The sequence below is a fragment of the Paroedura picta genome, chromosome 10 (genome assembly GCF_049243985.1).
Source record: "Paroedura picta isolate Pp20150507F chromosome 10, Ppicta_v3.0, whole genome shotgun sequence".
Classification (NCBI taxonomy): Eukaryota; Metazoa; Chordata; class Lepidosauria; order Squamata; family Gekkonidae; genus Paroedura; species Paroedura picta.
Genome location: NC_135378.1, coordinates 34,171,834 through 34,185,433, shown reverse-complemented (window position 1 = coordinate 34,185,433; position 13,600 = coordinate 34,171,834). Strand labels below are relative to the sequence as shown.

At 44.6% G+C, this 13,600-nt stretch overlaps 1 protein-coding gene across 3 annotated transcripts in view; it reads left to right on the top strand.

Annotated features, from left to right (window-relative positions):
- Window positions 1–609: 609 nt before the first annotated feature.
- Window positions 610–13,600, top strand: part of MTUS1 (microtubule associated scaffold protein 1) — a 115,302-nt gene continuing 102,311 nt past the window's right edge. For 2 of the 3 annotated variants that reach the window (XM_077302111.1, XM_077302108.1), the window contains exon 1: window positions 679–831. The gene's annotated coding sequence lies outside the window, so the exon portion shown is untranslated. Of the gene's footprint in view, window positions 832–13,600 lie in introns of all 3 variants that reach the window. The other variant, XM_077302110.1, reaches the window with a different exon arrangement.

Here is a 13,600-nt window from a genome sequence, read left to right as displayed (position 1 = left end):
TCCGAGCAAATACTTGCGCCACTGGAATATACTGGTTGCCCTTTATCACAGTTCTCCTGGCAGAGTTGTCAACATTTTCTTCTGAGTAAACTCCTGCACTTTTAGCAGTTGTCCTGCCTATTTAGATAATGTGCTTTCGCAGTTGGAATTTCCTGCACACAACAGGAAAATCTAAAGCGCCTTACCCAGCAAGTGCATTATCCGACAGAAATTTCAGACAAGTGAAATTTCCCTGGAATGCAGACGCAGGATTAAGGGCAGTTTCCCCGACTAAGATTCTTTGGGCAGTTCTTGAAGGCCCTTTCAGAATGTTGGGTTTTTTTAAATGTCGCCAACAGGACAGCCCTGGTATAAATCCTAGAGGGGGCGCCCCCCCAACTTAAGCCCCCCCCCCCCAAAAAAAAGTAGTTGATCCGATTCAGTGGGCGACACTGTTTTGAGCGCCTCTTCCCTTTGGTCAGTTGCACCGGCATTCAGGCAGATGCTTCCTGGTGCAGCGAAAAAGACGAGCGCTGGACCCCGCGCCGAGCTCCTGGCCCGGGCCCGGTCTGGAGGAATGCCGTGACGTCACCGCGGAAGGCAGGTGCCCCAGCGGGCGCCACAAGGTACAAGAGGGAAGGAAGGTCTGACTTGTCCCGGCTGGTCTGGAGCACGCGCACTGGGCAGCTCCGGCGGCGGCGTGAGTGGAGAAGGAAGGAGGGAAGGAAAGAAGGGAGGGGGGTGGGAAAGAAAAAGAGCCCGAGCAAGCGCGCCTTTGCGCGCTCTCGTCCCGCTCCGCTCCGCTCGGGCCCCAGCGCGGCAAATGGTCCTGCTGCAGCCGCAGAGCAGAAGGTAGCGAAACCCTGCAGGGCCCTGGGGCGGGGAGGGAACTGCGCTCCGCGTCGGGAGGGCTTCTTCGCCGCTTGCCCGGCTGCGGGGGGGGTGGGGGGGCGCAGGCCAACTTTGGCGAGGGACTTGGGCCGGGGGGCGGCAGGCGGGCGGGCGGCAGGCGGGCTGCCCGTGCCCTTTTCGCGCGTGGCGCGGCCGGGAGCGACAGAGAGACGGGGCGCCCTGGCGCCGCTCACGAGTGGGCACTTGGCAGTCTCTGCTGGGTGGTTGGGAGGGACCGGGAAGGAGGCAGGAGGGGGGGGGGGGGTCGCTGTCAAGTTGGCGCGAGTTTGCGCCACGCGCGGACCAAGAGGCGTGCCGGAGGGGGGGGGGCTCTCATTGGTAGGGCTTCTCCCCCCCCCCCCACTTTTGGGCTGAGGGTGAAATGCGGCGCCGGCTGCTCGCTGCCCGTGGCTCCTTCTGCGGCTCTCTGCACCAGGGTGCAGAGGCGGGGAGGGAGGGAGGGAGGCTGGCGCTCGGCCCCGGGTCCCGGGCGGCGAGAGGAGCACTGCCGAGAAGTCCTCCCGGCAGGCGCGCTCTTACGCTTCTCCCCTCCCGCACGTCGTGCCTTCCCTGCCCCTCCCTCGGCTTCAGGCCGGGCCAGGCGCCTCGGCGGGGGCGAAAAGAAAACAAAAGTTGGCCCCGGTTGCCGTGGCTGGGCCGAAGGGGGCTCCCTGCTCCCTGCCGTGCGGGCCTCGAGCTGCAAAGCCCGTCGAAACCGACCGGGCCGGTTGCGGCTCTTTTTGCGCTCTCCTTTGAAGGAGAAGAGCAGCCCTCCCGGCACAACAGCGCAGCATTTGCATCGCCTGCCCTGGAGGATGCCGCCCGCCCGCCTGCCTGCCTGCCTCTTGGCCCTGCCACACGCCTGCCTAGGGTGCATGAAGAGGCCGCAGCCTGTGCCGGGTGGGTCCCGCACAGCGGCCCTGCGAGGTAGTGGCCAAGGTCACCTGGCTGAAGGGGCGCAGGAGCCTCTTGCCTGGCTCCAAAGACGGAGATGACAGAGACGGGGGGGGGGGGCGTGCTTTATTTGAGGCTGTAGGTGGAGGAGCCCACTTTGGAATGTACTCCTGTTAAAAAGTTCTCCCAACTAGACCTGGTATTCAATGCTAGTTTTCTGGGCTTTATGCAAAAGAACCTTCAGAGCCAGAATCCTCCACTTGCAATTTGTAATTCTGCTGTTTCATCTTCCACCTTGCCTCTATTAATGGAAGAGAGAAAGTGGTTTGCTTCAGGCTATCTCAGGAATTTGGGATCTTGGGATTTCCAGACTCAGAGGTCACTTCATTGCGACTGAAGTGTAGGCTCTCTCTCTCTCCCCCCCACAAACACTATTGGTCACCTGGAGTTAGGTATCACCAATTTGGGAAATGATGCAGAGGGTTAACTCTTCACTCAGTGGTGTTGCCTCAGCCTGCCAGATGACCTGCTGATCTGCTTGTATTTAAGGGTTAAAAGTGTTCTTCAAGATCTGATGATAAATCTCCAATATAACATAGTTTATCCCCTACTCATTGTTCTGTGTCAGTTCTAAAACATGTTTGTGGACCAGTGGTTACCACATTGTAACATTGTTAGACGTGTCTATGAAAAGCATCTTTTGAGCCTCTCTATTGATATATGCAAGAGCCTCTTGTGGCTCAGAGTGGTAAGGCAGCAGTCATGCAGTCTGAAAGCTCTGCCCATGAGGCTGGGAGTTCAATTCCAGCAGCCGGCTCAAGGTTGACTCAGCCTTCCATCCTTCCGAGGTTGGTAAAATGAGTACCCAGCTTGCTGGGGGGGTAAACGGTAATGACTGAGGAAGGCACTGGCAAACCACCCCGTATTGAGTCTGCTATGAAAACGCTAGAGGGCGTAACCCCAAGGGTCAGACATGACCTGGTGCTTGCACAGGGGTACCTTTACCTTTACCTTTTATTGATATATGCAGAGCCTCTTGTGGTGCAGAGTGGTAAGGCAGCAGACATGCAGTCTGAAAGCTCTGCCCATGAGGCTGGGAGTTCAATCCCAGCAACCGGCTCAAGGTTTTTTTTTTTTTTATGATAATTTTATTGTTTATTATTATATAAAGCATTTACAGAGAAGTTGTAAAGAAAAAGCGACCAGTTGATATGGTTTGCCATCTCTTTTAACATAGATATTTAGTTCTCATCACATATTATTCCTAGTCTAAAAGTTTTTACCATTTTTCTTAGCCAAGTGATTGTTAATACATATGAGATCTGTTATAGGAATACATTCTGTTATTATCTTAAATGATATTAGGTCAGTCTCCTTCACTACTGTTGTCTTGTTAATGCCTATAAAATATGGTTTGTCATCCTCTTTTGGCATACATATTAACATACATATTCAATTCCCATCGCATATTAATCCTGATCTAGGAGTTATTACCATCTTTCTTAACAAAGTGGTTGTTGATACATAGGAAGGTATAATCTATTATAAGGATATATTCTATTATTGTCTTAAGTGATATAAAGTCAGTTCCCTTCATATATTAGACCTGTCCTAAAGTGCAACCGGCTCAAGGTTGACTCAGCCTTCCATCCTTCTGAGGTCAGTAAAATGAGTACCCATCTTGCTGAGGTGTAAATGGTAATGACTGGGGAAGGCACTGGCAAACCACCCCGTATTGAGTCTGCCATGAAAATGCTAGAGGGCGTCACCCCAAGGGTCAGACATGACCCAGTGCTTGCACAGGGGATACCTTTACCTTTATTGATATATGCAAGTCTTCATGTTTAGCATAGAATTTGAGAGAGACACTGTCAAATAATTTTATCCTTTGAAAAGTTTACATGCAATTTGGGGACCCTCCCCCACCAAACCTAGAGTGCCTTGCATCTCTAAAACTTAGGTCTATTAAGATGTACATCTGATATTTTTAATTTCCTTTTGCTTTCTATTGTACATCAACAGTATTCTTGTACAAGTAATACGTAAATTTCAAAGCTGTTTCCAGTATCACATGGAAAAGTTATTGGACTTGAAACTGGGAGGTTCAGGTCATTACTTCATTGTCTCTACCTCATTTGCATAATAGGATTATTAAAGTTCTGGTGATGAATGGCACCAAGATTGGGAATATTTGCTAGATTAAATGCTTCATATAAATGATCAGGACTTTTGTACTCATTTTGTTAGCACTTACTATCACGATGCAAATTCAGTACTGTGGTTATCTCATTTGCAAGAATAAGCCAACATTCATGATTCCCAGTAGAATGAATTTTACTCTGACTTATTTAGTATGAGTTGGTTTTTATTCAGGAACTTGATCTGGATTTGTGTGTGAACATTTAGCCACGAAAACCTAACAGGACTGTCCTTTTAGAAGTCAGAAGTATGTTTCTTTCCCCCTTCCCCCTCTAGTCCTGGCATCAGATTTCTCTTCATTTCTTTTAGACCATATCCAGTGTCCGGACTTGTCTCAAGATAAACCCACTGCTTTAATAGGAAACTGTTTATAGGATGACAAGCAAAAACTCTTGCCTTTTCCCACAGGTGGGGGGGGGGGGAAGCCAGAATATATAAAACAAGGTAGAATAATCACAGGGGTATTCCTAGGTAGCTTGCAGATCAGGCTTCTGAACCAAACTAGGAAGAATATCATGGAGAAAATGCTGATTGTGGTCTATAATTCTTCAGTCTCTAGATGAGGCTGTCATTGAGACAAGTGGATAGAATATGCATGCCCTGTTCCCCTGTTACAAAGGAAGCAATTGGATGCTTCTCTGTGTCAGGCAGCCTGAAGAGTGTCAAGTAGCACTCCAGCTCTCTTTCACGTCCAATGGAAAAGTCTTTTCTTTCCTATGCACAGTCAGTTGCATTTTTAACTCTGTGCCTCCTTGCTGTGCTAAGCATTCTGCATTGCTGTAAGAGTAGCAAGGAATAATGATTTGACTGCGGATGTAGAAGAACAGCTAGCTTACCTCTTGATTAAGTCTTGGTGCGTCATACTCACTGAGAGGCTAGGCTGGAACTGCCGTTAGGTGCCATGAATTTTAATGTTAATGTTAATTTTGGTGATAATTTTGTTAACCAGAAATGATGTGCAGTTGGTAGGAAATATGTGATTCAAAGCTGTTGATCCAGATAAGTGTGTAACCTTTTAGACCTGGGATCCTTTATTAATACTGATCATGTATTACAAGGGATAAAAATTAAAACTCCAGTATGGGTGCCTCATTCTTTTCCCTTCCAATATCTTTCAGATAAAATGGCAAACGGGCCAAAACAGCCACTAGCATGGCCACCAGTGATTTGCAGCTGATTAGTTATATAGGCTAGATATCAGGAAAAAAAATGTCAGTCAAAGTAGTTCAGCAGTGGAATAGGCTGCCTAAGGAGGTGGTGAGCTCCCCCTCACTGGCAATCTTCAAGCAAAGGTTGGATACACACTTTTCTTGGATGCTTTAGGATGTTTTGGGCTGATCCTGCATTGTAAGGAGATACTAGCTCAGAGGATGGGGGGTTGGAAAACTGATCTGCTCATAGTAATCCCATCTAGGAATACAACTTCATTCCTCCTGTATATTGCAGACATCATAAAGATGCATGTAGTTGGTCAAAGAGAAGCTACTAGGAGTCAATCCTCTGCAAAGATGTGCTGTCTTGTTTTAAATATTGGGCACCTGAGTTGCTCCCAAAACAATAACTAAAGTTTACCTCATGGTATGAAGTAAATCCCTGCCCTTTTATGTAGTGTTTGTGAAAAATGCCAGGAAGTTAATTTGATCTCTGTTGAGGAGAAGAAGCCCAATCAATCATTGGAAGAAGATATAATTGGGGTTAGCCAACTCACCAAGCACTGTTAATCTGGATACTTAGATCAAGATGGGTAGGCATGCTAGTCTGCCTGTGGCAATAGAGAAAGGCAAGAGTTCAGAGATGCCTTAAAGACTAACTACGTATATGGCAGGGAATGAACCTTGGTGAGTCGCTGCTCACTTCTTCATGAAAGAACGAAGCTGATACCCTGACACAAGTTTTGTTAGTTAAACTTTATTATTGCAGTCGTTCAGACCAAGTTATATAAACAAAATCATAAGACCCAAACAGTGTGGTCATTAGGGATAACACAATTAAGACCAATCCTAAAAATAAAACGTAAACTTATCTTTCTTACAAACGTTGTATTTTTATGGCAGTGGCGCCAAATTTTGTTAGTCTTTGAGGAGTTACTGGACACTTGGTCTAGTCCAGGTATTTGTTCCTGGAGTCACATTTAAAGTACCATTAATATCCCTGAAAATAATTATTGGGGTACTTGTTGGTGTATGTATGTGGGGTACTTCTGGTGGTATGTATGTATGTATGTATGTATGTATGTATGACAGTTTTACTTTTTTCCAACAAAGGCACTGCAGTGGAAGTTAAGGGAGCTGGATGCATCTCTTTGAAAATTATGTAATTATTTGGGAAAATAAATGTTGGTGGAGCACAGGAAGCCTTAACTCTTCTTTTTATGTACTCTCCTCTCCGTTTGCTTTTCTCTTGCACACAGTCAGTGACCATAGCCTTGACCTGAAAGGAACCTATCTATAACTGGACTAATCTTCCAGTTTAAGCTGGCCATTTCTTCTTAGAGATTTAATGTGAGTGGCCTAATGTATTTTAATTGAGGACATATACACTTCTCCTAAAGAAACGGGGGGGGGGATGTTCTTATGAATGCCTCAGGCATGGGTGTCTTCTTGTAATATGGATAGCTTCTAGAATCTGAAGTCTTACTTAATTCTCTCATTGGATGTGTGTAATGTGGACCTCTCAAGGCATGGGTCCTAAGTGTGTTACTGGTGGTTTTGTGGTTATATAGACTGTTACCACACAACTGGAGCATATTCCCCCCCCCCCCATAAAACCTCCTCGGAACCCCCCACACAGAACTCTGTTTTGAAAGGGTTTTCTTCATAACAAATTCACAATATTTTCATATGAATATAAGTGCCAAAAGTTTTGTAAATGCTAAAAGTCCAGAATCTGTTCTTGTATAACCCTTCTGAGAAGTTTAATAATTAACCAGTTTTACACAGGAAAAAAAATTGATTTCAGCGTTTCTGTTAATATAAAAGATGGCCTCCAAGGATAGAAAAATTGGAAAGGAGATTAATTTTTAATTTGTTATCAGCTTTGTGACCAAGAAGAGGTAGGATCTGAGCAGTCTCTTGAGACTCAGTAAGAAATTAGAAGGGTGCACATTCCTTTAAAACACACATACGCACAACGCACAGCATACCCAGAGCAAAGAAATGACCCACTACTGAAATGTGCAGAATAAATTCAGCTGTGTGTAATAAGCTGATGAAATCCCTAAATGCTTTTATTTGCTGTGCTGGCATATAATATGCCACTGAGTTAAACATTCTCCAGGTGTCTCTTTTAAGCTGTTGGGAAGAAAGGGAAATAAAACAGGTTACTTTATAACATTTGTTTAATTGTCTACTGATTATATCTTCTGTGGGTGGGAAAAATGTGAATCATCAGCCTGCACTTTATAACTTGGCTATTCATATGTCCTTTTGTTATCTGTTTGCAATACAGCGCTATGAATATACATTTACGTACAAGTGTCGCACCATGTTAAGCTTGGGAAACAAGGGCACAGAATGTTCTTGTGGAGCTGTCTGAGACTGTAAAACCTCTACTTGTAGACTTAGAAGTGAGCCCCATTGCGATCACTGGAAATAAACAATTACTCCCATATTACTGCTAGTTAAATAATTTCGGTTGTATTGGATGACTAGATTGTGTGCATAACCTGGGAATCTTCCGAGAAGGTTGACAAGCCTGTAAGAACTTTAAATCCACCCTGGGTCTGTTCTTAGAGAGTGGTGGTCTATACATTTAACAATAAATAAACAGAGTTGATAGCATGCATTTGTGCCTTCCAGGGGGCTGTTTAGTAGAAGCCATTCATAAAAAGAGAAGACTCTTTAGTTGATTCAGGGATGAAATGTGTGCTGTGTCAAGCTAAAAGCAAGAAAGGCTGCAATGCATGAATATTGTTTTTCTGAGATATCCTGAAAGGTCTGTCAGGCTGCTTGCACTATGGAGGTTGTCAGCTAATCTGGAAATGGAGTTAAATGGTACCTGTAAAGTATTTTTGAACCATGTCATGAATCCCTTCCTGGTTATCAAGATTTTAGTAAAACTCGCAAATGAGAAAATCCCCTTTCTTCTGGCAAGTGGGGTTGACAGCGGAGCCTGCAGATCTCCCAGAAGTCTCAAGATGACAGGTAGGTTTTTCTGGAGCAAATGGCTGCTTTGGAAGGTGAACTCTATGGCTCGAAGCACTCTTCTCCCTGGACACCACCCCAGATTTCCAGGAATTTCCAAACCCAGAGTTAGTAACCCTACTAGCAAGACTGGGTGCAGGCCAGCCATGAGCAAAGCTAGTGTATGCTCTTTGGAGAAAAGCAGTAGCCAAATAGGCCCCAGGAAGGCTGGGGAAATAGGGCCCTCCAACTCTGGCAGCCTCCTGCCTTTCCTACGGGCCTGTGGCAGACCATTTTTTGTTTAAATTTCTGCTGATGAATTAAGGAATTCCCAAAGAGAATGTGATAAAATGAACTTGAATATGAAGTACTAAGCTGCCTGCTTCCACTGTTCACAGCTATGTTATGCTGGAGCTTACTGAAACATGCACTAGTAATCCTCTTCTGCATAATCAACTCTAGGCATCTTTTTCACAAGACTGCACGATAATACTTTTTGTTTCTTTGAATGTGCCAGGAATTAAACAACCAGCATCAGCTACCGAGGTGCTGTATATTCTTTTTATGAACCAAGCCTGAGGGATTAAGGATGTATATTGTATACCTGCAGCAACAGCCAAAGGAGTAACTTTGGAAGAGAGAAGTGGTGCTGGGTGCTTATTTTTTTCTCCCTATCCCAAAATGTTGTTGCCTCTAACCTCCTATCTGCTTTCAAAGCTTCTGAGTACTGAAAAGAGAATTTAAAAACTTTGGTTTAAGAGGTACCCAGAAGTTGGCAATTTGGATGGGGAGTTTGTCAAACCCCTCCCCTGCATGTTACTTCTACTTAGGGTTATCAATTTGGTTGGGAAATTCCTGACTGCTTGGGGGTTAATCAGTTGGGGATTGTTTACCCATTTTTCCCAGGAGGAATAGTCAGGAAACGTTGGGTCATAGAACATTTCATTGAAGTTTTTTCAGTGCAGAAATGAGTGAAAGCTTTATTTGTTCACACAGTTGCCTACGACCTCATTCTCTCTTATTCCACTTTAGCCTCCCCGCAACACTATGAGATAGGCTAGACTGAGAAAACATGACAGGCCTACATTCACCCAGTGAGTATCCGTTGCAGAGGAGGAACTCAAGCCTGGGTATCCACATCCTCGTCTGTTACTTGAACCACTATACCATGCTGGTTTTAGGACAAGGTTTTTATTCACTCAGGCAACCTTCTAAAAAGGATGTAGTATATCGTGTATAACCATCTCCAGCAAGCAGTCCTCAGACTTTAACAACTTCAAAGACAGCTATTTCCATTAATAATCTGTTATGGAACCCTTAAGCCTCCTAGGTATGTGGTAGCTACAGTCCAGCTGGACAAGGATGGTAAGGGACCTGGAAGAACATTTCAGAGGGCATAACTATTAGGATCTCATTGAAACCGTGGTTGACTGCTGTTCATGAATGCAGAAGCTTTATCTTGGTCAGTTTCCTTTGCTGTGGAATTGTCTCTGTCAGAATCCTTTCTCATGGAAAATAAACAAAAAATGATGAGTGTAACAGATTACTGAATTAGGGGTATGTTGCGTGGTCCACTCAACTGGTTATTTCTTAGGGCTGATTGATTGGTTCCCATTGACTAATCAGTTTCTGTTCTGGCAAGGGCTCCAACCAGATGCCATCATCTACTGCGGGGGTCGTTAACCCCCGGTATGCGGACCAGTATCGGGCCGTAAAGGCCTTGGTACTGGTTGCCATTGGCCGCACCTGCCTCTTCCCCCTCCCGCAGCAAGAAGCTCGCCAGGCTGTGAGCGAAGCGGCTGCCAAAGTGGCCGCTTCGCTCGTGGCCCGGCTAGTTTCTCATTGTGTGTGGGGGGAGAGGTAGGTGCGTCTGCCAGCATGCCGGCGGACACAAACGCGCATGTGCGGAGCTGCCATGCATGCACATTTGATCCCCCAGCGGACGTAAATGTGCATGCGCGGCAGCTCTGTGCATGCGTGTTTGCATGCAGCTGCCATGCATGCGTGTTTGCACTTGCCGGCAGGGCGCAAACACATATGCATGGCAGCTCCACGCATGTGCGGTGCCTGGGCCACCGGCTCTCCCCCACCCCCAGAAGCAGTCCTAAACGAGGAAAAGGTTGGGGACCGCTGATCTACTGCACCCACAGAAAAAGAACTGAACCAACGTGCAGCAAAAAAGACACTATTGTTCCATTGTTGAATGTTAACTTGTAAACTGTTTTGTTTTCCTAATACAAGTTCTTGTTAAGAACGTTACACATTCAAAGCAAGAAGTTTATTATATTGTACTGTCTTACAAAAGTTTCCAGTGTAAACCACCCTGAACCACAAAGGAGGGCGGTATATATAAATATAATAAATTAAATGGATGGATGGATGGGTGGATGGATGGATGGATGGATGCTGGGAGCTGCCCCTCCCAGCTGTTTGATCTGCCCTCTGAAAGGGGGTGAAGTTAGTTCTACCCAGAACAGGAATGCCGTTCCCCTTGTTTGTAGAAAAACAATATTGACAGTATCTGGCAGTCAGTTGACAGTATCTGGCTGGGTGCAAGGATGTGCCTTTAGTTCTTACAAAGGACTTATGGAATCCTGGGATCATGAGCCCCCAATTCAAAGTTTCTTCAACATTAGGAAAGGATAATTGCTGTACATACTGTAGGCATATTTCAAAGATATATTTGTTGCCTAAATATGACTACTGTAATTTCATCTACACTTAATACCATATGCATATGATGATTTTACACTATGGAAGAGGTCAGTGTTAACTTGATATCCCAGTTTGCTAATAGTTTTGATACAGTCACACAGGCATGGATCCATTGGTAATTTCCACACATGGAAGAGATTTCTATCAGTGGAGTCTGTCTCTCCTCCTGCAGCCTGAAATGCTGGGGGGGGGGGGGGCAGGGAAAAGCCTTAGAGGAATGGGGAAATAAGTGAAAATGTCACTTGTCCCCAGAAATTTCCCCTTGGCTCCCAATCAGAGTATTATGAACGATTTCTAAGTCATAATAAAGGTTGTTTACTGTAAAAGTTATGTTTTCTGCTTTCAACTCTTATATGGCAGAAAACTAAGATACCTGTGGTAGGTAACATGGGTTGCAGCTCTGTTGCTATTTTTGGGGGGTGGGGTGGGGGTTTCTTGCTACGATGAACCATACACTTTTCAGTGACGGAGGCATTCAGAGGTGCTTTGCTGTTGCTGATCTCAGGACAGTGAGCCTGGTTTTTTTGGTTGTCTCCTATCTAAATATTAACCAGGTCTGAGCAGTTTCTCAGATACTCAGGGCCTAAACCGCATATGGCCTTGAAGGTGATTACCAGAACTTTAAACCTGATCTGGTAGTCAACTTGTAGCCAGAGCAGCTGTTGGAGTGCAGACCAGATGTGGGTCCTCAAGAATAGGGTGAGCAATATTATTCTTTTCACAGAATCAGACAGTTTCTTTCCAAAATGTTTATCTGGGAGACCATGTATGTTGGGTGCTAAAACTAATTTAGTAAACCAAGTTTCCAGTTGTTAACTTGTGTTAAAGCAGATGAACTGCAGAGCTCTTTGACTAAAGCATTACATTAAGGATGACTAAACGCGTGTCTCTGTTTTTCTTCCTGATGTCTTGTGTAATGTTTCTGGTTGCTGATTGGGACAGTTGCTAATTTGATTGTTAATTGAGGTTGCCTTAATTTGTGGGGTAGGGCAGGAATTCATATCCTTGCAGTTCTCAACAAAACTCAGTTGCGGTTGATAAGACTATCCCTTTACACTTACTTTATTCTAATTAAGTTACCCTTCCGTTTTAGATGGCTGACATGTTGGCATTTCTGCTCACTCCTGAATGATAGTGAAGTCTGTAAATGTGTGCCAACTTGCTATCAACAGGTGTTAAAAGCAGTCACCATCTTTGGCAGATTCAAGTGTTTTAGTGAGGGAAAAATATGCTGATGCATGCCAAACCTATTATCTTAAAAATACTGGTGAAAAGCTACAGAGTGTCTGTTAAATCTAATCTTGCATTGTTCAGTCACAAGGCATATAAAGTCATTAGCAAAACTGTGTGTGTGATCTGTGTGACCATCGTACAGAAACCGTTCTTTCTTTAATCTAGGAATCACCCACAAATTATTAGAATCTTTTCCTGGATGCTCCACTTGTGCTCTGCATGAAACAAGTTGCCACCAGTGGTCTGGATCCTGAATAACTGTGCAAACCAATGCGAAGTATTGCAGTCTAAGATCATAGACTTCAGTGGATTTAAATTGGAGTAACTCTGCATAGGATTGCTCTGTAAAATTTCTGATAGCAGCTTGGAACTTTCCTCCTTCCCACTGATCTCCATGAAATGCTGATCCTGAAGTGTAACATGGGGTGGGGGTAGTCTGACGTTGAAAGAGGAACTGGTGGCTATTACCAATTAGGCAGGTACAACCCAGGTCTCTAAAGCTGCTATACAATCTGTTTATTTGAATTCTGTTTCAGAGTAAGTTCTGTTGTTCAGGAGGTTTAAGCCTGATACCACTGGTGAAACAAAGCAGGAGCTATGTATAGGTGGATTTATGTTCGAGTAATTTGGGATAACTCTTTGACTGTCGGTATAGTGTACCTCTCTCGTAAATGTGTAGTTGGTGATAAAACTAGGTAGAAGGATAAGTATTATATCACCTGAATTGTAATATTAAATGTGTGAGCAGTCTCTTGAAGTATATACTTTTTTCTATATTTAATGAATTCATTGTTTAAAATTTATTAAATACGCTACCGTGCAAAACTATTATAGTCCTAATTTTTGTACTGTTTAGCTATAATCGTAGCAGAATTGTACAGCACGGCTAAGTAGGTGGTGTATTGTTGACACTATGTAGCAAATGCTAATAGTCTTTTACTAGATTTGGGACCCTTGGGAAGCTTTCCATTAATAACTTTGTACTTTTAAATCCAACTCTTAAGATTTTATTTTATGTAAAGATTTTATAGAGCTCCTCACTGAGTAGTCTCTTGTACGTCCCTCTCCAGAGGAAGTGGGTGTGGCTTTGAAACTGTTACTCCCAGGAAACTCAATACTACTAGTATAAAGTGAACAGCTCTTGTATTGTAATAATGATTACATTCTCTCTCGCAGCTTCCTTTGACATTCAGACAATATGTATGTTTTTGGGGAGGAGGGCTGTATCCAAGTAAATGAATAATTTCAGCAAAATGGACAGGATCTCATGGAAATTAAAGCTCAGTTCTAGAGAACAATAAAATTAGTGTGGTGAATCAGAGGTGCCTTTAATATTAGTTTTATAAAACAGCAGTTTTAGAACCACTGTGGGGAAAGCAGTTTTTATAATGGAGGAAAGCTACAAAAGCAAGTATGTTATGGAGCAGGGGTCCCCAACCCCCGGTCGGCGGCCCGGTACCGGGCTGTAAAGGCCATCGTACCGGGCCGCCAGCGGCCGCACCTGCCTCCGCCCCCTGCAGCGAGAGGGGGGAAAGAGGCCGGCACGGCAGTCGACGTACCAGCGACGC